A 27,883-nucleotide genomic window follows, 5' to 3' on the forward strand; every position below is an offset into this window, starting at 1 on the left:
TGAAGAAACTTCACTCCCCCCGTCACTGCCCCCGCTGGGTCGCCCGTTGGCTGTATCGGCCGTCGGGCACCTCGGCGGCACATCGCCTAATGTGTAGGGCCTATTATGTATATTTTAAAATAAACTGATTAATTTTATTTATAAAAAATAAATACACATAATAAATATAACATGAATGTTTGTTGTATTAAAAATCCTAGTACCGGTATTCACATATATGGACAAATAGTATAAAAAAGAGTAACTGAAGATTCAGAGTGGAGAGAATAGAGTAGATTATTGAGACAAATAAAATAAAATAGGATGGAGTGGGTAGAAACGCTAGTGTGTGTTTTACTTTACCCACCAATATATATGTTGTTTCTTCAAATGGATACCTTTATAGTGTGTTACTTACGGACTCTCCGTTGCCGGAGGTGTTTGTCCGCACTGGTCCGAAATGAGCCCCTTGGAGTCCAACTGGATGTCCCTGCCGGGGCGCGTATGTGCGCTGGTTCGGGGTCCGACTGGAATTCCCTGCTGGAGGCACATGCGGGCGCTGGTCTGGGGTCCGACTGGATGACCCTGCTTGGAGGCAAGTGCAGGCGCTGATCCGGGGTCCGCCTTGATGTTCCTGCTGGAGGCGCATGCGGGCGCTGGTCGGGGGATGAGCGGCGCTAATCGGGGGAGGGGGTGCAGGTGATTAGCAGTGAGCGACGGTGAGCTAGGGGTGATGAGCGGGGTGGTGGTGGAGGTTGTGAGCAGTAAGCGGCGGTGAGCTGGGGGTGATGAGCGGCGCTGAGCGGGGGGGTGATGGTCAGTGAGCAGCTGTGATGAGCGTCGGTGAGCGGGCTGGGGGTGATGAGTAGTGAGCTGCTATGATGAGCGGTGGTGAGCGTGGGGAGGCTGGGAGTGATGAGCGGTGAGCTGCTGTGATGAGGGGGGGAGGCTGGGAGTGATGATGCGACGGGGGGCTGGGAGTGATGAGCGGTGAGCTGGTGTGATGATGTGGGGGGGCTGGGGGTGATGATGTGATGGGGGGCTGGGGGTGATGAGCGGTGAGCTGCTGTGATGAGGGGGGTAGGCTGGGAGTGATGATGTGATGGGGGCTGGGGGTGATGAGCGGTGAGCTGCTGTGATGATTGGGGGGCTGGGGATGATGAGCGGTGAGCTGCTGTGATGATTGGGGGGATGGGGGTGATGAGCGGTGAACTGCTGTGATGATTGGGGGGGCTGGGGGTGATGAGCGGTGAGCTGCTGCAATGAGGGGGGGTGGCTGGGAGTGATGATGTGTTGGGGGACTGGGGGTGATTAGCGGTGAGCTGCTGTGATGATTGAGGGGGCTGGGGATGATGAGCAGTGAGCTGCTGTGATGATTGGGGGGGCTGGGGGTGATGAGCGGTGAGCTGCTGTAATGAGGGGGGGTGGCTGGGAGTGATGATGTGTTGGGGGACTGGGGGTGATGAGCGGTGAGCTGCTGTGATGATTGAGGGGGCTGGGGGTGATGAGCAGTGAGCTGCTGTGATGATTGGGGGGGCTGGGGGTGATGAGCGGTGAGCTGCTGTGATGATTGGGGGGGCTGGGGATGATGAGCAGTGAGCTGCTGTGATGATTGGGGGGGCTGGGGATGATGAGCGGTGAGCTGCTGTGATGATTGGGGGGCTGGGGGTGATGAGCAGTGATCTGCTGTGATGATTGGGGGGGCTGGGGATGATGAGCAGTGAGCTGCTGTGATGATTGGGGGGCTGGGGGTGATGAGCGGTGAGCTGCTGTGATGATTGGGGGGGCTGGGGATGATGAGCGGTGAGCTGCTGTGATGATTGGGGGGGCTGGGGATGATGAGCGGTGAGCTGCTGTGATGATTGGGGGGCTGGGGGTGATGAGCGGTGAGCTGCTGTGATGATTGTGGGGCTGGGGGTGATGAACGGTGAGCTGCTGTGATGATTGGGGGGCTGGGGATGATGAGCAGTGAGCTGCTGTGATGATTGGGGGGGCTGGGGATGATGAGCGGTGAGCTGCTGTGATGATTGGGGGGCTGGGGGTGATGAGCGGTGAGCTGCTGTGATGATTGGGGGGCTGGGGATGATGAGCGGTGAGCTGCTGTGATGATTGGGGGGGCTGGGGATGATGAGCGGTGAGCTGCTGTGATGATTGGGGGGGCTGGGGATGATGAGCGGTGAGCTGCTGTGATGATTGGGGGGGCTGGGGATGATGAGCGGTGAGCTGCTGTGATGATTGGGGGGGCTGGGGATGATGAGCGGTGAGCTGCTGTGATGATTGGGGGGGCTGGGGATGATGAGCGGTGAGCTGCTGTGATGATTGGGGGGCTGGGGGTGATGAGCGGTGAGCTGCTGTGATGATTGGGGGGCTGGGGGTGATGAGCGGTGAGCTGCTGTGATGATTGGGGGGGCTGGGGGTGATGAGCGGTGAGCTGCTGTGATGATTGGGGGGCCGGGGGTGATGAGCGGTGAGCTGCTGTGATGATTGGGGGGGCTGGGGATGATGAGCGGTGAGCTGCTGTGATGATTGGGGGGGCTGGGGATGATGAGCGGTGAGCTGCTGTGATGATTGGGGGGCTGGGGATGATGAGCGGTGAGCTGCTGTGATGATTGGGGGGCTGGGGATGATGAGCGGTGAGCTGCTGTGATGATTGGGGGGGCTGGGGATGATGAGCGGTGAGCTGCTGTGATGATTGGGAGGCTGGGGGTGATGAGCGGTGAGCTGCTGTGATGATTGGGGGGGCTGGGGATGATGAGCGGTGAGCTGCTGTGATGATTGGGGGGGATGGGGGGGATGAGCGGTGAGCTGCTGTGATGATTGGGGGGGCTAGGGGTGATGAGCGGTGAGCTGCTGTAATGAGGGGGGGGTGGCTGGGAGTGATGATGTGTTGGGGGCAGGGAGTGATGAGCGGTGAGCTGCTGTAATGAGGGGGGGGCTGGGGGTGATGAGCGGTGAGCTAGGGTGGATGAGCAGCTGTGATGAGTGGCGGTGAGCGGGGATGGGGGGCTAGGGGTGATGATGTGATGAGGAGGGGGGGCTGGGAGTGATGACGTCAGCTAGATGAGCGGCGCCGGCAGTGACTGGGGGGGCTGGGGGTGATGAGCGGTGGGCACGGGTCCTGGGGGTGATGAGCGGGGGCATGATGAGCACTGAGCACTGCAGTGATGAGCGGCAGTGGCGGTGAGGCTGCTGGTGATGAAGCAGCGGCGGTGAGCGGGGGGCTGCGGGTGATGAGCGGCGGTGATGAGTGCGGCGACGGAGAGTGGGGGGGCTGCGGGTGATGAGCGGCGGTGAGCGAGAGGGCTGCGGGTGATGAGCGGCGGTGATGAGCGCGGCGGCGGAGAGTGGGGGGGGCTGCGGGTGATGAGCGGCGGTGAGCTAGAGGGCTGCGGGTGATGAGCGGCGGTAATGAGCGCGGCGGCGGAGAGTGGGGGGCTGTGGGTGATGAGCGGCGGTGAGCGAGAGGGCTGCGGGTGATGAGCGGCGGTGATGAGCGCGGCGGCAGAGAGTGGGGGGGGCTGCGGGTGATGAGCGGCGGTGAGCGAGAGGGCTGCAGGTGATGAGCGGCGGTGAGTGGGGGGGCTGGGGGTGATGAGTGGCGGGGAGTGAATTCAGCAGTGCCCGTCGCTCTGTGCGGCCGCATAGTCAGGGGAGCAGAGGCGGCCAGGGACTCACAAGAAGTTCAGAGGGTCTGGCTGGCCCGATGAATGGAAGCGGGACCCGACCCAAGTCAGAACAGCTGCAGGCCGGTGATCGTCAGCGGAACTAATGGGAAGCTCAAATTCTTTTGCCCAATCATATTTGCATCAGTGACAGGGTCGTGCTTTCATATGGGCTGAAAGCACGCCCCTGTCACTGAGGCACTCACACTAGTGCCGCTTATACTGGTTTTTGTTAATGGACTTTTACAGCCCTGTCCTTGGCCCCGCCCCCTGCCCGCCCCCCACTTCCGTCCCTTTGCCATTATACACAGGAGGCACCGCTCTCGGTGCATCTAAAAAATGTTTTAACCTGTTTTCAAATGTAGAATTTATACAATAATATAAAGCATATACTTAGGACACAGAATATGTGTCATAAGTATCTTCTTTATATTATTGTAATCATTAATGACAGGGGAGAATGACAGGGGAGGCACTGCCTCCCCTGACTGCACGTCCCTGGTCAGCAGCAGGGAATTGGGACTGAGGACTATGCCTCCCATGCCCCTGTTAAATACCCTAGGCAGTCAGTAGAAACGGCACCAGTCCCGCCCAGAATGAGCTGGCTGATGCGTTCCACTGCCGAGTGCAAACATCACTTCCGTCGGAACTGGAAGTCCGTTTGCGCTAATATTACAACAAAGCTACTATGAGTCTTGACCAATAGGGCTATTATCAGTGCCCTATGTGATGTCGAGAGTTTATTTATGAACGACATCATTCATATCTTTCAAATATATTTACCACTGGGTGCTGCATCTGCGGCTGAGCCTCTGGCTGACTGTCTCATAGTGACAAACTGCACCTCTCACAGCCAATGACAGCACTGCAGCCACAATTGCTGGAAAACATCAGGGTCATAGTAATATTGCAGAGAAAAAACAATACTATTTCTGTGGCATTATCCATTCCTCACCATAAACAAATATTTTCTCCACCATTGAATGAGAAATATAGATAGAAACAATAGTTTTCCTAACAATTTCCATCCCTACTGCTCTTCCCATGCCTTTTCCCTGCCCTCTTGCTCTGCCCATCAGTCCTGTCCACACCCCTGCAACTTTTTGAAGAGTTTTCCCGCCAATACCTACATACCAGATATAAACTTGAAATTAGTTTATCTGAGTTGATTGCACCTAGGGCAACCTTATTTTCAGTTCAAATGTCAAATGTGACATACCAGACTGTTATAGTTATAGAATATAATAATGTGATGTTATTAAACCCGCTACACTTCTACCTTTAAATGTCCCAAACGGTATTTGGATGATAGGTCGACAGTCAAAAGTCAACCTTTTCTTGTGTCGACCATTTCTGTGTTGACATTTTCATTGTGTCAAACTTTTTCACATGTCGACCTTGTGCATGTCGGGCTTTTATGGTTGACCTACACACTGTCGACCTTTTTACTGTTGGCCTTTTGACCCCTAACCATCACAAACAGAGCTTCCGTCTCTCTACACATTTGTCTAGCAAAAATCTTACATGCATCACTCGCACAGTAGTATCATGAGATGAATGGCATTAATGCAAAGCATACAGTAAAACTCACTTCCCTGGCTGTTGATAGCACAAATCACCCCCTATCCTACTGGGTTGCTTTACCTGTTGAAACTATCCTTCATATTCCGCAATGACTGTTGTAATGATGTGGTCAAATTGTTCAAGCCTCTCTTTGGCAGTGTAAACATGGCTAACGAGTTTTTAACATATTAAAATAAAAGAGCTACTGTGTATTTGACTTTTTTTATGCAGTTCTCATACCTAATACTTCGAAATGAAACAAGAGAGCAACTATATAGACTTTTGTGCATTTAGTAAAGGGTTAATGGTCGATTAATGTCTTATACTTGTTAGTTTTTTTGTTTTTTGCTCAAAACTAAATTCACCCCATATGCTCCCATTGGAGATATCCTAGGGCATTGAACATATTTATTTAATAATCAATGTAATACTTAGTTCACTTATGTTTTTAAACACGCAGGCAAAATTCTCTAACATTCACTAAACTTATGTATTCATTTATTCTGTATGTTTTAAATCCTTTTTCTATTCAGGGAGGTCTGAGATATGTAATGAAATGCACTCTGCTTTTTGTGACTCATTGAAATGAATGACTTATCTGATAACACAACATGAAATGTAACCGAAACTCAGAAAAATGAAAACACTATATTCCGTTTATGCTCTGTTCTGTTTAATAAAAGGCAACGTGAAAGTGTTATGTTATGCCTGGGAGAACAATCTTTTTTGATTTTTGTTATTTTTTCAAATTACTTTTGGGTTACTAATTGGTGACACTTCATACGCTTTATCAGGCATTTTTACAACTGTATTAGCATCATAAAATGTACATTTTACGTAAAAAAGAGCTCTACTCAAAGCTATAAAAAAGTTGCATTCAATTGGGTAAAATAAAACACAGAATTGAGCTTACCTATTATTGTGTCCAATGCAATGCGTCTACCAAAGTGCCTGATAACTTCAACAGCATAATTGGAACATTGCAAGGGAGGAGCAACGTGATGCATTCGGCAACCCAGTGGTCCGAATGCCGGCGGTCATGTGACCAATGCTGGATCCCGACACCACTCAGGAGATCGGCACCGGAACACTGACAGCCAACATCCCGAAACTGAGTATCGGGATACGGGTTATGGTTAGGGGAGGATTAGGGCTAGACACTACTGGGGGATTAGGTTTAAGTACTAGGGGGGTGATTAGCTAGAGCCACCATCCCCTGAAGGGTTAGCTATAGCCGCCACCACAGCAGGGTTTGCCATAGTTGCCACCCCAGTATGGTTAGGGTAGATGATGGGGGAGGGGGTAGAATACTTACCCTGTCTGATGTCGGGATTGTCAGTGTTGGGATGCCACTGTCGTTCATGTGACTGCCGTCATACTGACCGCTGGGATAACATACCCACCTACTGCTTGTCCTGTTTCAAAGAGCCTCTTGGGATTCTTATAGACAATATGCACCCCAGAAGATCCATACAAACTTTATTTACCTTTAAAGATTTGTCCTCATACACAATGGACTCAGTTGCTCCACACAGCCCTTCACTGTGCACCAGAACCCTCATTCAGATGTGGATGCAGCAAAGTACTGATGTTTGGTACTTTGCATTTGGACCGGACCTATACTGTGCATGTACAGTACAGGTCTGTGACATTCTTCACCAATACGGCATCAGTCTGTCAGTGATTGACAGTCTGATGCCATTTGGGGGCGGGGAGGGGGTAGCAAATGGAGGAATGTTGCTGCCATTGCACGGGAGGAACGAGCCCAGGATCTTCATCAAGGGAGGGAGATTTCCTGGGCTCTAGGTAGCACTTGTGGTGATAATGTCAGAGATGGATGCAGCTCAGATCAGTAATGCATGCAGGAGGTGTGACGCCTCCTACTGCATTACCATGCTAGTGCTATCACTGCTGCTTCTATGTAAGCAGCAGTGATTGTCCCTCCAACCACAGCTGAATGAGGGCCTAGGTCCCTTGCAACTCAGCTTGCACTAAACATCTTTTTCACTTGAATGTGCATCTTAGTAGCACAAATTAAGCAATTGGATGCAACAAAACCATTTAGACTGCACTGCACTGATTAGTTAGACATGCAACACTTGCATATCTATGATTGGTGCAGGGGGGCCCACACCACACACCTTGCACCCATTTTTTCAGAGTCTATTGCTCTGCCGGATAGAGAGGAGGGGGCCCGGATAGATACTGCACACAGCCCGCCTCCTCTCTTGATGCGTCCCAGTGTACATCTGGGTGTAAACAAGCTGAATCTGTATAGAAAGTGCTATGATGCAGCGGCAATGGCTCTTTCACACACCAAGTTCCATTGTGCTTATCCTGCAGCTTTGTATGTGTTTAAATTTAATTATTGTGTGGTACAAGCCGCATCCTAGTGTCTCTGGTCCATATTGTGCGGTGTTTCATTGTGTCTGCGGTGCGAATAAGCATTAGTTTATGAAAAGGGCATTCCCACTTACTGTAGACTTCAAAAATGAAAAGGTTGGGGGCGTGGCCTGGAGGCTGTATGAGCAGGCTGCGTTTTTGGTGTGCTCTCAGGGACCTGGGAGTTTCTTTATAAAATCACAGCCTCCACGCGATTATTTTCCACCTAAAGTGCCTGGACTACCTTCCTATAGTGTTGGAGCAGGTGGCGAGTACGAGCTGCGGAATCGGGGAGCCGGTTTCCTGGCTCCCGCGGATTGCGGCCTACTCGTCGCCCAGAAGCCGGGGCCTAAATTTCTATACTGCCCCCCAGCCGGGTGGTCGGCCTGCCCGGGACGTCGGACGGACCTGCCTTGACCCTGTCCCCTGCAGGGACATCACTACAGACTCCCCGGGGGTCCCTGCTGGCTGGCGGGGGGAGATCCGGGATCGGATAGGAGCCGAGACGCGCGCTCCGGAGCGCGAGCGGCGGCCATCTTGGAGGAAGGAGGACGGGAGGCGAGGCGGCGGTAGCTCGGAGGAGACGCCCGGCGGCCCTCGTAGGTGAGCGAATTGCAGCGTCCACTCCACAGAGGTGGCTGTGCATCTCCCCCCCGGGTGCCTTTACCAGTCACCAGCGGCGTACTGCTACTGAAGATTGCGGGCCCGGCCGGAACTCCCCCCCCCCTGCCTGTTAGTCAGAAAGTGAGCGGCCAATCCAACAGGCGCACCCCCATACATCTGAGGTCCGGAGTCAGCCGGGACGTACCCAGGGGTGCAGATCCCCCTCAAGCGGAGGACGAGGCCCCCCCCTCACTCAATATTTGCTCACCGACATACCCGTAGATACCGGAGGAGCCTGTGTGCCCCGGCCCCTCTGCGAGTACGCCCGCGGCTGTGGGTGGCTCGTTGGACGGGGCGGGAGGTCGACACAGGGTCCTGCGACTCGCAGTTGCCCCACATTAGACCCGGGAGCTGTGAGGAAGGAGCCCAGAAAGAACGGCGGTAGGGGCGAATACGTCGGACCGGGCCCCTCAGCTCAGTAGACGCATCCTTCATTTGTCTGGACCCCTCTATTGCGGCTGTGCAACACTCCTGGTTCTACACTTGGTATCACCAAGAACCTTCTTTCTACAAGATATAATATCCCTCCGGGGGGCCCTGGGCTTGATCCTGACCTTCTACAACCTGCGGCCTGACCCTGAGTGTACCTAGGTTGCCTGGGGTGCGGGACTGGAGTTCCCCCCAATGCTACATATGCACATAGAAGAAGATGGCTAGTCTCACAGCCTTGCCTGCCCTGCTCATGCCAATGTAGAACGAGCAGTATCTCCTACCCCTGCCAATATCTACGTGACATCTTGGTGATCCCGGAGACAGCAGAGCCTCCAACTTCTCATATCTTACGTGATTGGAACCGTCGAGCTATCTTTCTCTAGCCTTAGTATGCCTTCCAGACGCAGCAAGCGTCAAAGCCCGCGCAGCAGCTTTCATTTTTCGAGTCATCCCCGAGGATGTCGGGCTCTAAATCCACCGGGTCCTCTACAACAGATACAGTCCCGCAAACTCCCCCCTCTCTGGAGGTACCCCCTTCCACTTCCATAGCTGCTACAAGCCCGGATAAAGTCGGAGATGGAGATGCTCTGACCGTGGGCACTATGAAACTACTTCTGTCTCGCTTTAGGGAGGACATGGCAGCGGAGTTCCATACCACATTAACGGCATGTCAACAATCCATAGATGACCTAGGTGGACGTACGGACCATATGGAAACTAAAATGGAGGAGGTCGTGGGGTCCCATAACTGCCTGCTAGACTCCCATGATGCCTTGCAGGTGGAGGTGAAGCTTTTGCGGGACAAAGTCACAGAGCTGGAGGACAGATCGCGTCGCAGCAATCTTAAATTATGTGGAGTCCCCGAATCTGTGTCACATAGCAGTTTGCACGATTATGCCGTGGCCCTATTTAAAGCTCTATTACCCCAGTCCCCTTCGGCAGACTTCCTTATTGACCGAATACACCGATTGCCAAAGGCTAGAGCGGCCCCAGGAGACGCGCCTAGAGACGTCCTAATGAAAATGCACTACTTTCACGTTAAGGAGGCCTTACTGAAAGCATCAAGACCGACGTCAGACAAATCTTCAGCCCTTCAAGGACTTCAACTTTTCGCAGCCACTCTCTATAAACGGCGTTCCTTTCACCCCATCACGGCAGCTCTCAGGAAGGCGGATATCCCTTATCGCTGGGGTTTCCCCACCAAGCTGCTGATACACCGAGATGGCTCCACTGTCTCTATTTCTACCGCAGATGAAGGAGCAAAGTTGCTCAAATCCTGGAACATTGCGGAACCCTCAGCGGACTCCTTACCCCGTCGACTTCAGCAGGACTGGTCCTCGGTGAAGTGAGGTGGCCTGCTCGGGATCGGATAACTTCCACAGATGCTATCTCTCTACTGTTATGACTCTAGTGACTCTCCAGTTATGGTTGTCGGAGTTTGATATGTAGGGTGAGTCGCTGGAGAGACCCTAATGATTCTTCTGATTTCAGTGTCTGTTTCTATGCTTTGTTTCCAGGTTGGACCGTTTTTGTTATGCAATATTTGCTCTTCATGTTCTCTTTACCTGCATATGTAACTATATGCCCTAATATTACCAAGATGTTTATGTGTTTAGTATAGTTTACAGTATAAAGTATGGCAACGGGTAGGTGCTATGCCACTAACCCCCCCTTTAGCCTACACAGCCGCCATATTATGGCGACTGGTTATGATCTCAAGGGAGATCAATTCAGTTTTGTTTTTTTTATTTTTTTTCTGTCTGCCTTCCTGTTCCCGGAAATGTTCCCCCCCCCCATCAGGTATATCAATTTAAGCACGGAAATTGGTCAACGGAATTATCAGCTCTATTTGCAATGGATTATGGTTAACATAGTCTCTATCAATGCCAAAGGGCTCAATTCCCCTCAAAAACGAAGAGTAGCCTTGAAAAAATTTTTATAAGCTCAAGGCACATGTGGTAGCAGTACAGGAGACACACTTCTAGAGCCAAAATCCCCCCTCCTTCACTAACTCACGTTAACCCCACTGCTATATGGCAAATGGACCCGCCAAGAAAGCTGGCGTGGCTCTTCTTATAGCACAACACTGCTCGTTTGTTCTGTCCGATAAATATGAGGACCCAGACGGGAGATATCTAATCTTAGTGGGCAAACTGGATAATGTAGAGACTACTTTGGTCTCTTGCTATGCACCCAATGCCAAACAAATCCCATTTCTTAGAACCTTCTGTAGAACTCTCAAGAAACATACTAAGGGAGCCCTTTTGATCCTAGGAGATTTCAATATGGTACTGGACCCCGTTATTGACCGCTCCCGTCCGACCCGTGCCCTTCGTAGCAGCCCGCCTCAAGATCCCTCAGGCAAATTTAGCCAACTGCTGGCTGAGTATGCGCTGTATGATGTCTGGAGGGCTAAACACCCGGCAGAACGAGATTACACTTTCTATTCCCACGTACATAGTTCGTACTCTCGAATAGACTTAGCATTAGCTGATAGATGGACATTAGCGGCTATCAGCAAGATAGACATATTACCTATGTCTTGGTCAGACCACTCACCGCTTATTGTTGTTTGGGATATTATTAAGAGGGTGGTCCCTCATGGCCCCTGGAGAATGGGCCAACATCTACTGGCCCACCCTGAGGCTCACCAGGCCATCCAGCAATCTCTGGATTTATATTTGACCACTAACCGCCCCGGGGACACATCTGTTTTCACCCATTGGTGTTCTCTGAAGGCCGTGATTAGAGGCTCTGCAATTCAAATCGCGGCTAGACTTAAACGCGACTATAGGAAAAGACACGACTCGGCCGAAAGAGAGGCTGCACGGTTGGAAGCTGCACATAAAATTAGCCCCGACAATAAATCTCTTTTTAAGCAACTTCTTATTGCCCGTGACAAAGTGAACACCTTTGCCTTAACCGAAGTTCACTGCAACCTGCAGCGGCTAAATCAAACTTATTATAGGCTTGGTAATAGAGCGGGACGGTTATTGGTGCATAAATTGAGAGGGCATAGAGCCAAGGAACGCATACATGCTATTCATACATCTTCGGGAATTAAAGTAACTGATCCGGTTGAGATAGCGAATGCATTTGCTGAATATTATTCGCAGCTGTATAACCTCAGAGATGACCCGGGCACCCCTCAGCCCACTTTGGCAGATATCACTGGTTTTTTGGACGGGCTGTCGCTCCCCACTATAGACGCCCAGACCCGTGAATCCCTTAGCGCCCCCTGGTTACTCGACGAAGTCGAAGCAGCCATAGATTCATGTCCAGTAAATAAAGCCCCCGGCCCGGATGGGTACCCCTCCAGCTTCTACAAAACATTTAAATCAACCCTTGCCCCACTCTTAATGTCAGTCTACAATGAAGCCTCTGACTCCACGTGCTTCCCGAAAGAGATGTTAGAGGCCCGAATAGTTACCATCCCTAAACCAGGAAAATCCCCTACAGTGGTTCAGAATTACCGCCCAATAGCATTGCTGAACACTGACCTTAAATTGCTCGCCAAGATGGTTGCAAATAGGATCTCCCCTCTCCTGCCAAGTTTGATTAACCCTGATCAGGTGGGTTTTGTTCTGGGCAGGCAAGCGTCAGATAACACACGTAGGGTTATTAACTTAATTGACCGCTGCCAGGCCCGGAGTGAACCTCTCTTGCTTCTCTCCCTGGATGCAGAAAAAGCATTCGATAGGCTCCATTGGGACTACCTACGGGTTACCCTGGGCCATTTTGGATTTGCGGGTAGGATACTTGACTCCATTTTAGCTTTGTACTCCTCGCCCTCGGCTTCTGTTTTTCACTAATGGGTGCAACTCCTCTATATTTCTCTATCGTCCTAAGTGGATGCTGGGGTTCCTGAAAGGACCATGGGGAATAGCGGCTCCGCAGGAGACAGGGCACAAAAGTAAAGCTTTTACAGGTCAGGTGGTGTGTACTGGCTCCTCCCCCCATGACCCTCCTCCAGACTCCAGTTAGATTTTTGTGCCCGGCCGAGAAGGGTGCAATTCTAGGTGGCTCTCATAAAGAGCTGCTTAGAGAGTTTAGCTTAGGTTTTTTATTTTACAGTGATTCCTGCTGGCAACAGGATCACTGCAACGAGGGACAGAGGGGAGAAGAAGTGAACTCACCTGCGTGCAGGATGGATTGGCTTCTTGGCTACTGGACATGAAGCTCCAGAGGGACGATCACAGGTACAGCCTGGATGGTCACCGGAGCCACGCCGCCGGCCCCCTCACAGATGCTGAAGCAAGAAGAGGTCCAGAATCGGCGGCTGAAGACTCCTGCAGTCTTCTTAAGGTAGCGCACAGCACTGCAGCTGTGCGCCATTTTCCTCTCAGCACACTTCACACGGCAGTCACTGAGGGTGCAGGGCGCTGGGGGGGGGGCGCCCTGGGAGGCAAATGAAAACCTTTAAAAAGGCTAAAAATACCTCACATATAGCCCCAGAGGCTATATGGAGATATTTACCCCTGCCTAAATGTATTTAATAGCGGGAGACGAGCCCGCCGAAAAAGGGGCGGGGCCTATCTCCTCAGCACACGGCGCCATTTTCTGTCACAGCTCCGCTGGTCAGGAAGGCTCCCAGGTCTCTCCCCTGCACTGCACTACAGAAACAGGGTATAACAGAGAGGGGGGGCAAAATAAATGGCAATATATTAATATAAAAGCAGCTATAAGGGAGCACTTAATCATAAGGCTATCCCTGTCATATATAGCGCTTTTTGGTGTGTGCTGGCAGACTCTCCCTCTGTCTCCCCAAAGGGCTAGTGGGTCCTGTCTTCGTATAGAGCATTCCCTGTGTGTCTGCTGTGTGTCGGTACGTGTGTGTCGACATGTATGAGGACGTTATTGGTGTGGAGGCGGAGCAATTGCCAAATATGAGGATGTCACCTCCTAGGGGGTCGACACCAGAATGGATGCCTTTATTTGTGGAATTACGGGATAGCGTCAACTCGCTTAAGTCGTTTGCCGACATGAGGCGGCCGGACACTCAATTAGTGCCTGTCCAGGCGCCTCAAACACCGTCAGGGGCTGTAAAACGCCCCTTGCCTCAGTCGGTCGACACAGACCCAGACACAGGCACTGATTCCGGTAGTGAAGGTGACGAATTAACCGTATTTTCCAGTAGGGCCACACGTTATATGATTTTGGCAATAAAGGAGATGTTACATTTAGCTGATACTACAGGTACCACTAAACAGGGTATTATGTGGGGTGTGAAAAAACTACCAGTAGTTTTTACCGAATCAGAAAAATTAAATGACGTGTGTGATGAAGCGTGGGGTGCCCCGATAAAAAACTGCTAATTTCAAAGAAGTTATTGGCTTTATACCCTTTCCCGCCAGAGGTTAGGGAGCGCTGGGAAACACCTCCTAGGGTGGACAAAGCGCTAACACGCTTATCAAAACAAGTGGCGTTACCCTCTCCTGAGACGGCCGCACTTAAAGATCCATCAGATAGGAGGATGGAAAATATCCAAAAAGGTATATACACACATGCAGGTGTTATACTACGACCAGCTATTGCGACTGCCTGGATGTGCAGTGCTGGGGTAGTTTGGTCAGAGTCCCTGATCGAAAATATTGATACCCTGGACAGGGACAATATTTTACTGTCGTTAGAACAAATAAAGGATGCATTTCTTTATATGCGTGATGCACAGAGAGATATCTGCACACTGGCATCACGGGTAAGTGCTATGTCCATTTCGGCCAGAAGAGCTTTATGGACACGACAGTGGACAGGCGATGCGTAGAGGAGTTATTTGGGGTCGGTCTATCGGATTTGGTGGCCACGGCTACGGCCGGGAAATCCACCTTTCTACCTCAAGTCACTCCCCAACAGAAAAAGGCACCGACCTTTCAACCGCAGCCCTTTCGTTCCTTTAAAAATAAGAGAGCAAAGGGCTATTCATATCTGCCACGAGGCAGAGGACGAGGGAAGAGACAGCAACAGGCAGCTCCTTCCCAGGAACAGAAGCCCTCCCCGGCTTCTACAAAAGCCTCAGCATGACGCTGGGGCTTCGCAAGCGGACTCGGGGGCGGTAGGCGGTCGTCTCAAGAATTACAGCGCGCAGTGGGCTCACTCGCAGGTAAATCCCTGGATCCTGCAGATAATATCTCAGGGGTACAGGTTGAAATTAGAGACAGAGCCACCTCGCCGTTTCCTGAAGTCTGCTTTACCAACGTCCCCCTCAGAAAGGGAGACGGTTTTGGAAGCCATTCACAAGCTGTATTCTCAGCAGGTGATAGTCAAGGTACCTCTTCTACAACAAGGGAAGGGGTATTATTCCACTCTTTTTGTGGTACCGAAGCCGGATGGCTCGGTAAGGCCTATTCTAAATCTGAAGTCCTTGAACCTGTACATAAAGAAGTTCAAGTTCAAGATGGAGTCACTCAGAGCAGTGATAGCGAACCTGGAAGAAGGGGACTTTATGGTATCCTTGGACATCAAGGATGCGTATCTCCACGTTCCAATTACCCCTCACACCAGGGGTACCTCAGGTTCGTTGTACAAAACTGTCACTATCAGTTTCAGACGCTGCCGTTTGGTTTGTCCACGGCATCTCGGGTCTTTACAAAGGTAATGGCCGAGATAATATTTCTTCTTCGAAGAAAAGGCGTATTAATTATCCCATAATTGGACGATCTCCTAATAAGGGCAAGGTCCAGAGAACAGCTAGAGATGGGTTTAGCACTATCTCAAGAGGTGCTAAAGCAGCACGGATGGATTCTGAATATTCCAAAATCCCAATTAATGCCGACAACTCGTCTGCTGTTCCTGGGGATGATTCTGGACACAGTTCAGAAAAAGGTTTTTCTTCCCGAAGAAAAAGCCAAGGAGTTATCTGACCTGGTCAGGAACCTCCTAAAACCAGGAAAGGTGTATGTACATCAATGCACAAGAGTCCTGGGAAAAAATGGTAGCTTCTTACGAAGCAATCCCTTTCGGCAGATTCCATGCAAAGGGATCTGTTGGACAAATGGTCAGGGTCGCATCTTCAGATGCACCTGCGGATAACCCTGTCGCCGAGGACAAGGGTATCCCTTCTGTGGTGGTTGCAGGAGGCTCATCTATTGGAGGGCCGCAGATTCGGCATGCAGGATTGGATCCTGGTGACCACGGATGCCAGCCTGAGAGGCTGGGGAGCAGTCACACAGGGAAGAAATTTCCAGGGAGTGTGGTCGAGCCTGAAAAAGTCTCTTCACATAAGCATTCTGGAACTAAGAGCAATCTACAATGCTCTAAGCCAGGCGAAACCTCTACTTCAAGGAAGACCGGTGTTGATCCAGTCGGACAACATCACGGCAGTCGCCCATGTAAACAGACAGGGCGGCACAAGAAGCAGGAGGGCAATGGCAGAAGCTGCCAGGATCCTTCGCTGGGCGGAGAATCACGTGATAGCACTGTCAGCAGTATTCATCCCGGGCGTGGACAACTGGGAAGCAGACTTCCTCAGCAGACACGACCTTCACCCGGGAGAGTGGGGACTTCATCCAGAAGTTTTCCACATGCTATTAAACCGTTGGGTAAAACCAATGGTGGACATGATGGCGTCTCGCCTCAACAAAACACTGGACAGGTATTGCGCCAGGTCAAGAGATCCGCAGGCAATAGCTGTGGACGCGCTGGTAACACATTGGGTGTACCAGTCGGTATAGGTGTTTCCTCCTCTGCCTCTCATACCAAAGGTATTGAGGATTATACGGCAAAGAGGAGTAAGACTAGTGGCTCCGGATTGGCCAAGAAGGACTTGGTACCCGGAACTTCAAGAGATGGTCACGGACGATCCGTGGCCTCTACTTCTGAGAAGGGACCTGCTTCAGCAGGGTCCTTGTCTTTTTCAAGACTTACCGCGGCTGCGTTTGACGGCATGGCGTTTGAATGCCAGATCCTAAAAGGAAAAGGCATTCCAGAAGAAGTCATTCCTACCTTGATAAAGGCAAGAAAGGAAGTCACCGCGAAGCATTATCGCCGTATTTGGCGAAAATATGTTGCGTGGTGCGAGCAGCGGAGTGCTCCGATGGAGGAATTTCAACTGGGTCGCTTTCCTACATTTCCTGCAATCAGGATTGTCTATGGGTCTCAAATTGGGATCTATTAAGGTTCAAATTTCGGCCCTATCAATATTCTTCCAAAAAGAATTGGCCTCAGTCCCTGAGGTCCAGATTTTTATCAAAGGAGTACTGCATATACAGCCTCCTGTGGTGCCTAAGGTGGCACCGTGGGATCTAAATGTAGTTTTAGATTTCCTCAAATCCAATTGGTTTGAACCACTAAAGAATGTGGATTTGAAATATCTCACATGGAAAGTGACTATGTTACTGGCCCTGGCTTCGGCCGGGAGAGTATCTGAACTGGCGGCTTTGTCTTATAAAAGCCCTTATTTAATTTTCCATTCGACATAGGGCAGAGCTGCGGACGCGTCCGCATTTTCTCCCTAAGGTGGTATCAGCGTTTCACCTGAACCAGCCTATTGTAGTGCCTGCGGCTACAGACGACTTGAAGGACTCCAAGTTGTTGGACGTTGTCAGAGCCTTAAAAATATACATTTAAAGGACGGCTGGAGTCAGAAAATCTGACTCGCTGTTTATACTGTATGCACCCAACAAGTTGGGTGCACCTGCTTCTAAGCAGTCGATTGCTCGTTGGATTTGTAACAAAATTCAACTTGTACATTCTGTGGCAGGCCTGCCACAGCCTAAATCTGTTAAGGCCCATTCCGCAAGGAAGGTGGGCTCATCTTGGGCGGCTGCCCGAGGGGTCTCGGCATTACAACTCTGCCGAGCAGCTACGTGGTCAGGGGAGAACACGTTTGTAAATTTTTACAAATTTGATACCCTGGCAAAGGAGGACCTGGAGTTCTCTCATTCGGTGCTGCAGAGTCATCCGCACTCTCCCGCCCGTTTGGGAGCTTTGGTATAATCCCCATGGTCCTTTCAGGAACCCCAGCATCCACTTAGGACGATAGAGAAAATAAGAATTTACTTACCGATAATTCTATTTCTCGGAGTCCGTAGTGGATGCTGGGCGCCCATCCCAAGTGCGGATTATCTGCAATACTTGTACATAGTTATTGTTAACTAATTCGGGTTATTGTTTAGGAAGCCATCTTTCAGAGGCTCCTCTGTTATCATACTGTTAACTGGGTTTAGATCACAAGTTGTACGGTGTGATTGGTGTGGCTGGTATGAGTCTTACCCGGGATTCAAAATCCTCCCTTATTGTGTACGCTCGTCCGGGCACAGTACCTAACTGGAGTCTGGAGGAGGGTCATGGGGGGAGGAGCCAGTACACACCACCTGACCTGTAAAAGCTTTACTTTTGTGCCCTGTCTCCTGCGGAGCCGCTATTCCCCATGGTCCTTTCAGGAACCCCAGCATCCACTACGGACTCCGAGAAATAGAATTATCGGTAAGTAAATTCTTATTTTAATATTACTAATGGGACCCGGCAGGGATGCCCATTATCACCCCTTATTTTTGTACTAGCGGTGGAACCTCTGGCAGAGCGAATTAGGGTGTCGGACTCAATTGTTGGTCCAGAGGTGGGAGGGATGCCGCATAAAATCTGTATTTTTGCGGATGATATTTTGGTGTGTCTTAGAGAGCCTGAAGCGTCCTTACCTCATTTACACTCTCTTTTAGACTCATATGCAGCGGTCTCTTACTACAAACTGAACGCTACTAAGACTGAGGCCCTCCCTTTGAATCTTTCTGACAGCACTCTTAGTCGTCTAAAGAATGACTATAAGTACGCGTGGCAACTTAGATCGCTCAAATATCTGGGTGTTCATATATCTAGGGGGCGGGACCTAATGGGGTGCAACTATGACCCACTCTTTCGTACATTTGAATTGGTAATTAAAGATTGGATGATGCAGGAGGTCTCCTGGGTCGGACGGGTGGCAGCTGCAAAGATGGTCCTCTTACCAAAGTTGATGTACCTCTTTTGTACCATCCCAAGGGCTTTCCCCAAAGATGTTTGTAACAGATTCAATCGTCTATTAACTAAATATATATGGGGGGGCTCAAAGCCGAGAATAGCGAAATCCACATTAACTGCGCCTAAATGTGCCGGGGGTGTCGCGTATCCAGATTTAGAGAGATACCATATCGCTTGTTTACTTACCCAGGCTAGAGATTGGTTCACTCAGGGCAATTTTAAACCATGGGTATCCCTGGAACGGGACGCGATATCCCCCTTCACACTATCGGATTTGTTATGGTTGCCCACCAACTCAGTTCCAGCTAGAGTTGCTGAATGCCCCGCAGTACACGCAACCCTGATGGCATGGAAAGAAGTAATTAGGTCTCTCCCTCCTGGTGCTCTGCCCTCCCCCCAGTTGTCCCTCCACGCTATAGCCCTATTGATCCCAGATATGCAACTATACCACTGGCGGGCCTTAGGTCTCACTACTCTAAAAGATGTCCTCCGAGACGGCGCTTTAGTCCCCTTCTTCCTACTCCAAGAACAGTTTCAGATTCCCAAACAGGATTTTCATAAATATCTACAAGTGCGGCATTGGCTTCAAAGCTGCTCTCCAAGTCGAGTCCCACATACTGATCTCCCTAAAATACTGATGTCACTCCTAATACCCAGCGGCAACAGGGGAGGCATATCCCGATGGTACCAGCATCTTGTGACCGAGGCCCATCATGGGGTCTTCCCTGCACACACTAAATGGGAAAAAGACCTCCCTGCGGTCTTCACTGAAGATGTCTGGAGAGACATCTTTAAATCTTGTTTTAGAATTTCTAAATGTGTAAATCACTGTGAAATGTACTACAAATTGGTTCATAGGGTATATCTAACACCAGATCGTCTGCATAAAATTTGGCCTGATGTCTCCGTTAGTTGCTGTAGAAATTGTGGGATGGTGGGAGATATTCTACATATATTTTGGTTGTGTCCAGCAATCCGGGCGCTCTGGAGGGAGGTGTTCCTATTCATTTCCCACATATTGGGAGTGGTCCTTATGCCTGACCCCCTCTTGGCACTTTTCCATTATTATGAGAAGGAGATGTCTAGCGGTGATAGATACCTTTTAGGCCATATCCTCATAGCCTCTAAAGCCGTCATTGCCACTAAATGGAAATCGGCGGTCATCCCCAATATTTCAATGATAGAAAATAGAGTCCATCAACACTATGTTTTTGAAACAGCAGAGGGCAAGTACTCTCCAGGAAATACCGCTATTAGCAAGAAATTGATTAAATGGTCCCTTTACAGGGAGGGTTCAGGCCAGATGGGCGCTTCCAGTGCTCCAGTTGACATTCCAGACCTTTCCGTGCTTCGCTCCCCGGTCCATACCGGGCATTGATTAGCTAAGTGAGGTAGACCTCTTGTTTTTCACTATACTATGATACCACTGTTGTGTTACGATATCCCTGATACGTACTTTCCCCCCCCCATGTCTTTATTAGTTCTGTTTTGTATATGTCTCCTTACCCCCATTCAGATTTTATTTACCGATATAAATATACACGTACATGTAATCTGTATGAAAACTCAATAAAAATGTAATATTAATATAAAAATGAAAAGGTTTATTAATTTTAAACAAAAACATTTGAGTATATTTGTGGATGAATACCTAGTCAATGTGGGGATAATTACAGTAAAAAAACTTGCAAAGAGAAAGACAGTAGCATAAACACGACATAAAAAATATTAAATACAATTGAGTATAATAGGTTGAATCACTACTGTTTAAAAGGGAAACTAGGATTTATCAACTATTGCTAAAAATAGAAGCAATGAAGCTCACAAAAGTAAATACTGAAGTGGCAAACTATTGAGAAGTACAGAAGTAAAGTCATAAGACAATATTTTCTATTGACAGATAGAGAAATATCAGCCGCAGAATGTAAGGACACCATCATTTGTCACATTAAGATACCAGAATCAAACTGGACAATATTATTTGTCATCATTCATCAAATCAAACAAAGGTTTGAAGTGGGAATCCTGACATGTTATGAGGGATGAGTAATAAGTGACAAGAGATAAGTGATGAGAAATGAGTGATGCATGACAAGACATGAGAGGTTACGGCCAAGGACTAAGTGATGACAGCCAAGTCAGAAGGATATAGTAAATTATATATTGTGCCGTGTATTGAATTGTTATCTAGGACTGGAGATTTTTCATGGAGGTACCATTAACTAATGGGGTGTGGCATGTTAGGTTGACAGTTATCATCTTAACATGCATCAGGTTGAAATAAACATGTCGACAGTCATCATGTCTACATGAATAACATATCAACATGTCGACTAAACATACCTAGTCCCGATGGCTGCAGCTGCTTCTGGTTACCAGCGGTCATGTAACCATCAGTTCCAGAGCAGACCTCTGAGGGAGTGCCAATTTTGGGGTGCATTTCAACCCTACACCCCAACCCTACTTCCTAACCCTAACCTCCCCCAACCTGCAGCCTAAACCTAACCCTCCTGGCATTGCCTAACCCTAACCATTGTCATTCTGAGAATGCCAACATTTAATTTCATATGGCGACATTTCAGATGTTGACAATGTGAACATTCTGAGGAAGCTGACACAGCATGTGTCGACATTGTGGTGGTATCTATCGACAATGTGACTGGATCCCAACTAATGGTACATGGCTTTCACTTTAAAAATCAATCCAATGTATGATCTTGAATTTCATCTCTTAGGCCTCACTCTTAAGCATAAAATGTAATTTTGTTTGAATGTGAATGAATTACCTAGAAGTAGTTGTTATTACCAGGAACAATAAAATGATGAATACTTCTATGTGACACAAATGGACATTGTAATGACTAGTAACACTTGGACATATGTGATGTGGTTAGTCAATGATAAGGTTAATGAAAACCAGACTTCCTTATGTAACTAAAATCCCTAATGATTATTTTTCACAATCACTATTGAATACCCATTTCTGCCATTACTAAGACTTATTTCCAGAAATAAAATCTAAAGAAGTCATCTACTTCCTGATATATCAAAATAAATATTCAGCCTAATTTAATTAAAGTTATTATAAACCAATTATCTGCCTTAAGGTAACGTTATAACAAATGAGCCTGATACATGAATTTGTTAAGAACACAAAGAAAGAATGCTATTAAAGTAACTTTAATATTTTAAAGTAAGTCACAATGCTTCTAAAACAGATAAAACTGTATAATTGCTTGTTAATGCAAATATATAAACAGACAAACATGTTGTAGTAACTCAATGCATAAAAACATGTAGACCTGGACAAGAGTTTCAGTTGTTTGTGTTCAGAATAAATACCAGAATAGGGGAGAAAAGTTATTGAAGTGTCTTTGACAGTGGAATGATTGTTTGTACTGGATGGGGTGGTTTTAGTATCTCAGAAAATGCTGATCTCCTGGGATTTTCACTTATATTTCTTTATTGGTTAGTGCTGATGTGCAAATTTGAACAAACATTGCCTGAACGTTGCAGATATCACATTCCTCTAGAACCGAGATCATCTGGAAATGTGCAATAATAGATTGACAATTGCAAATGTGTGATTGCAAGCTCTCACTAAAACATCAATATTGTTGATTTTCATGAGATATCAGTTGTGTGCACATTCACCACCTACCACTCTCTGACTATGTTATTCACATCTTTGGCACATCATCATTTAACCCATCCACTCATAACTTTCAGAAGAGAAAATGGAGCGCTGTGTCAGTGCATGTGTGTGTTTGTGCAAAGCTGAAAAGTTTGAAGTTTACACTCTTTTGAGAAAGTTTATAATTTGGAACACGGCGGTGCCTTTAAGGGGCCCGCTGGTGTTATCTGTAAGTTTAGTGCCGTTGCTCTAAGGATAAGGAGCAGGTGCTGTCTAGCTGTTCCTGTCCTACAATGCTCCCTCTGGTGCAGGTCACTTCTCCTATGCCGTGGTTTTCCTGGCCTGCACCGCTTGTGAGCCTGGAATTGGCAGAGACTTCACTTCCAGTGTAGTGCAGTTCCAGTCCCAACATTTTTGGGTAGCTGTGAACTTTAAACCCAATCTGAAGAATCCTTTTGTGTTTGTTTCTACTTAATTTTTAGTTGGAATATAGCTTCTCATAAGTTCTTGTTTGAGATTTTGAACACATCTATAGATAGTTTATCTGAAATGAAAGATCATTGTCCAACTTCATTAAATATATGTCAATATTTTCTGAAGATTGATTCAATTTGGTGTTGGTTTGAATAAAATTGTGTGATAAAGGCTGTGTTTATCTTTTTTTTTACTTTTTTCTTTGTGGGTGTAGTTAATCATTTTAGTCCTCAGACTTAGAAGTTGGACACCATTTCGATCTCATTGTTAGGGTATCACTGTTATAACCTTTATTTTGACATTTCTTTCTAAGATCTTTACTTTGCTCTTGGAACATTTTGTCTTGTGTGCAGTTTTGTATTAACATGTGTAGTTGCCCTCCCAGAATATTTTCTAACTATTTTCTGTGGTGGTTACTATTATAAGGAAGAGTGATGTTTCTATCCACCTTTTTCATGTGGGTATGTTCATTTTCTATAAAGATCTCAAGATTCAGAAATATAGCTTTTGTTTTGCTAGTGTTTGTTGTGAATTCTAATCCAATGTCATTATTGTTCATGTATTTGATGAATTCTTCTAATTCATTATTCCAACCTTCCGCAATGAAAAATAGGTTGTCTATATACTTTTGCCACTATATAATTTTTTTTCTGAAAATGTTATTATCCCATATTTTTTCATCTTCCCATTTTGATACAAATAGATTAGCGTATCTATGGGCTATGGGCATGCCCATGGTGGTTCATTTAGTTTGCAGATAGAACTTGCCATTGTACTAAAAATAATTGTGTGTTAATATATACTCTATGTGTTCCATGATAAAATTAATTTCGGTATTCTGTATTTCTGTTTGTGTTGTTAAGCAGTGCATTGTATGTTCACGGCTGATAGCATGATAGCATGACTGATACAGATAAAGTGAATTGACGTTGCTATGCATAGTGTAAATTAGGTTTTCCATTTAATTTTGTCTAGTATATGTAGTATATGTACTGAAGTATGTCCTTTAAATAACTTTTTTGTTTGTGTACAATGGGTTGTAGAAATTTGTCACTATAACAGGAAAGGTTTGAGATGAACCAAAACCTAAAATTATTGGTTTACCAGGTTGTTGCTATTTTTATCCATGTTGGGGAGGTATTAGAAGGTTGGTATTTGTGGGTTGTCAATTACTAGGTATTAATATTCTTTTTGAGAAATGATTCCCATCTCTCATACGTCTTCCAGTCATTCTGTTAGTTCTTTTTGAAAATTTTCCGTGAGATCTGAGTTTCATTTTCTATACTGTATGTCTCATTAGTCAAAAGTAATCTCTTAACCTCTCTTTCATATTGTTGTTTATCCAACACTTCTTGTCCCTCTCCTTTATCTGCCGGTTTAACCACTTTCTTTAGATCTTTCATTGCTTGTTTTTCTTTTGCTGTTACTGTAGATTGTATTTGGTGAGTTGCTTTTCAGAGAGGTTAGTGATTTTATCTTCTATAAGTTTTTGAAAGGTTTCCAAATGAGGGCCTTTTATGTAGTTGAGATATAATGTTGAGTTGGTTTTAGATTTGTGTGGTGTATTCAGAAGTGATGGTGATTGCTCTTGTTTGAGGATCTTTGAGGAAAGATTTCTTTATGCAAAGTTTGCAAAATAACTTTTGCTCATCTATGTAGAGGTCATATTTATTTGCTAGTCCCTTTTTCAGCTGGCTTGTCTGTTCTTCATTTAAAGGTTTGCTGTTTAAGATTAAAATAGGTTCCATCTCTTTACAAGGGGATGTTGTTATTTTCTTATTTTCCTGTCCTCTCTGGTGCCTCTTGTTTTGGTAGGTATTGGTTTTAAGTTTCTTGTGTGGGGTTTTGTCTGGTGGTTTCTTGTCTCCCCATACCTAATTCTAAAAATCCTTTCTTTCATCTACACTTATATTTCTTTTTGTTGTATTGATTCTTCTTTATTGATGTGGTTCCCCCTTTGTTTATTTGTTTCAATATTGGTTATCAGCAATTGGTATTGACCTCTCTCTTCCCCCTGTGCTGTATGTGCTCCTGATTGGAATGATTGTCTGATCATTTTGTAGGGATTTGAGTGGTATGTAAAATTCCTTTTATTGTACAGTTGATATTCTCTCTGTTGTTGTTTTTTTTTTTTTTTTTGGGGGGGGGGGGAGAAATTTCTTTGATGAGTGATTCTTTTGATTTCATACTCCAGTGCTAGTCCTCTCTCTGTATTGATTGCAATGAGTTTCTTCTATTGTTTTGTTGCCCTATTTGTTGTTGGTTGTATGGTTGTTGTGAGGCTTTCCTTCTGTCTTCTTGTTGATGTGTCCACATGTTTTGTTTTAATAAGGACACTGTTTTCCTTGATATCCCTACAGAATTTCTTTTGTTTTCATAGTATAAATAACAAGCCTCTCCATTATAATAGTAACCACCACAGAAAATGGTTAGAAAATATTCTGGGAGGGCAACTACGCAGGTTAAGAAGAAACTGCACGCCAGACAAAATTTTCCAAGAACAAAGTAAAGATCTTATAAATACATTTCAAAATAAAGTTTATAACAGCGTAACCCTAACAAATGAGATAAAAAAAGTGTCAAACTTAGATAGGTCTAAAATGATAAACTACACCCACAAAGAAAAAAGTTACACAAAAAGATGAACACAGCCTTTATCATACACTATTATTCATACCAAATTGAAACAATCTTCAGAAAACATTGGCATATATTTAATGAAGTTGGACAATAAGTGTAAATCTTTCATTCCAGATAAACCACAGATCATCTATAGATGTGCTAAAAATCTCAAACAAGTACTTACAAGAGGCTATATTCCAACTAAAAATGAACCAGAAGAAAGACAAAAAGATTCTTCAGAAGAATTTAAAACAAAACAGCATATAACGTGAAACCAAAGGTGTAGTCTACCTTCTACAATGTCCACGTGGAATACAATATGTGGGCCAGGCGAAGAGAAAATGAAAACATGTCTGGCACAACACATATACAATATTAACAAAGGATTACTAATACACAGTGTTTCCCAGCATTTTCTTGAAGCTCATCCAAAAAACCCAATGGGGCTAAAGTAACCCACAATTGGAAGGGAGGGGACATGGTAACTGAATTGAACAAAAGAGACCAGATGGATTTATGAATTAATAACACTTATTATAGGCACTGAAATAAATGCTTTTCTACAGTAATGACACACAGATCACCTCTTGATAACTCACATATATATTATTAATTGCTTTTACAGATAGATAGATAGATAGATAGATAGATAGATAGATAGATAGATAGATAGATAGATATGTATACAGATTGAGCCATGTTCATCTTGGCTTCTCTGCTGCACCTAGGCACACCATGGTTTATTAGCATAAGCCCTTCATCTGTTGTTCATCTATATATATACAGGTTGAGTATCCCTTATCCACTATTTAAAATCCCAAATAAGTGTTTGATTCTGGACATGTTTCTCATGTTTCTCAGATGAAAGAACAAATATTTGATTGTAGCTGATAAGTATCAAACCACCATCCAGGACAATGCAAAGATTCCACACATGATCAGTGTTTTGTAATTCTGACCTAGAAGTGTAAGTCCAGTTGGTTGACTATACTGCAGTCTTATCCTTTTATGATGTAGTCTTATACTAAGGACCTCTGTTTTATCAGGATTCAGTCGCAGCCAACTGGGACTGTGCACCGGACCACCCATCGCCAATCCGCCATATCTACCCAAGCAGGATTTCCCAGCCCTGATTATGCCCCACAGACTGGCAAGACCTAGAAACTTCCATGCAAGTCCTCCTCCCTGGTTTTCTGATTAATGGAAACCCAACCCTTGTATGCCTGTGTCATGATGCTGTGTCAGGGGAAAATAACTTTTGGTGGACCTGCGGACCCATGCCAGAGGTCACCACATAGTGAGTAGGATTGCTGACAGCTAGCTGTCCTTGGTGGAGGAGAGCGAGCCAGTCACATAGCTTTTTAAGTTCTGGTGAGTATATTTTTCATCTGTCTTTTTAATGTATGTTTTTCTGCCCTTCAGTTTCACACCCATTAAGACCTGTTTTCCCCAGTGTTTACAAACAGCTTTTTTTATTATGTAGTCTTTATGCTTGAGACTTCTAGGGGCCTATGCACTAAGCCAGCCAATCAGCTTCTAACTGCCAGCAGACCACCCCCTCAGGTCCCGCACCCCTAGGCAGCTGCCTAAAGCTGCCTACTGGAAGCTCCAGCCCTTCATAAAACGCACCTCTAGCTTATGCTGTGCTTTTTCCTTTTGCTTTATGAAAGATGTTATTTTCCCTGTAACCTGTAGGGTGTTTGCTCCAACTACAATTAACTTTGACATAAATTTGAATCTATTTATAAGAAATATTATTGACTCTATTGCGCCGAAAAAGATCTATCCTATTCTTTCACTATTTAGTCACATTTTATTTAAGGATTTTTAAATAGGATAATGCATTCTGTACAATTTAGAATTATATGAACACTAGAACTGATCTCAAAGTGCCATGACATGTACAATATTACTTGTACGTATACTGCAGCATTTTGTATTTATATAGTAACGGAACTGTTGTGTTGGCCTAATTTAAGGTTGATTGCAAAAGCAGAATCTTACTCTAATGGGCAAAACCATGTGCACTGCAGGTGGAGCAGATATAACATGTGCAGAGAGAGTTAGATTTGGGTGGGGCGTGTTCAAACTGACATCTAAATTGCAGTGTAAAAATATAGCAGCCAGTATTTACCCTGCACAGAAACAATATAACACTCCTAAATCTAACTCTCTCTGCACATGTTATATCTTCCCCCCCCCCCTCCCGACCCCTGCAGTGCACATGGTTTTGCCCAATAGAGAAAGGTTTTGCTTTTGCAATCAACCTTGAATTAGGCCCTGTGACTTGTAATATTCAGTATCACCTACTATGATACAGTGTCACCTGTTCAGTTCTCCATTTTGCAAAAGATGCTTTAAAGTTGAAATATAAGCACATTTATATTTAACATATTACTTGATCAGTTTTCCATAGATTTATATTATTTCCTCATATTAACCTTTTGTCAAGTTCTTAATTGAATTGTGTACATTATTGAACAGGTCACAACCTAATCAAACCCTCTTTTGTTGACAT

General features: G+C 46.4%; 1 long non-coding RNA gene across 1 annotated transcript in view; it reads left to right on the top strand.

Moving 5' to 3' along the window:
- The window catches only part of LOC134970134 (uncharacterized), a 46,491-nt gene that overhangs the window by 14,962 nt on the left and 3,646 nt on the right, over window positions 1-27,883 (top strand). The window contains exon 2 of the long non-coding RNA XR_010189685.1: window positions 26,412-26,736. This is a non-coding gene — a long non-coding RNA (uncharacterized LOC134970134). The remainder of the gene's footprint in view (window positions 1-26,411; window positions 26,737-27,883) is intronic.

Source organism: Pseudophryne corroboree, chromosome 11 (assembly GCF_028390025.1).
Source record: "Pseudophryne corroboree isolate aPseCor3 chromosome 11, aPseCor3.hap2, whole genome shotgun sequence".
NCBI classification, from domain to species: domain Eukaryota; kingdom Metazoa; phylum Chordata; class Amphibia; order Anura; family Myobatrachidae; genus Pseudophryne; species Pseudophryne corroboree.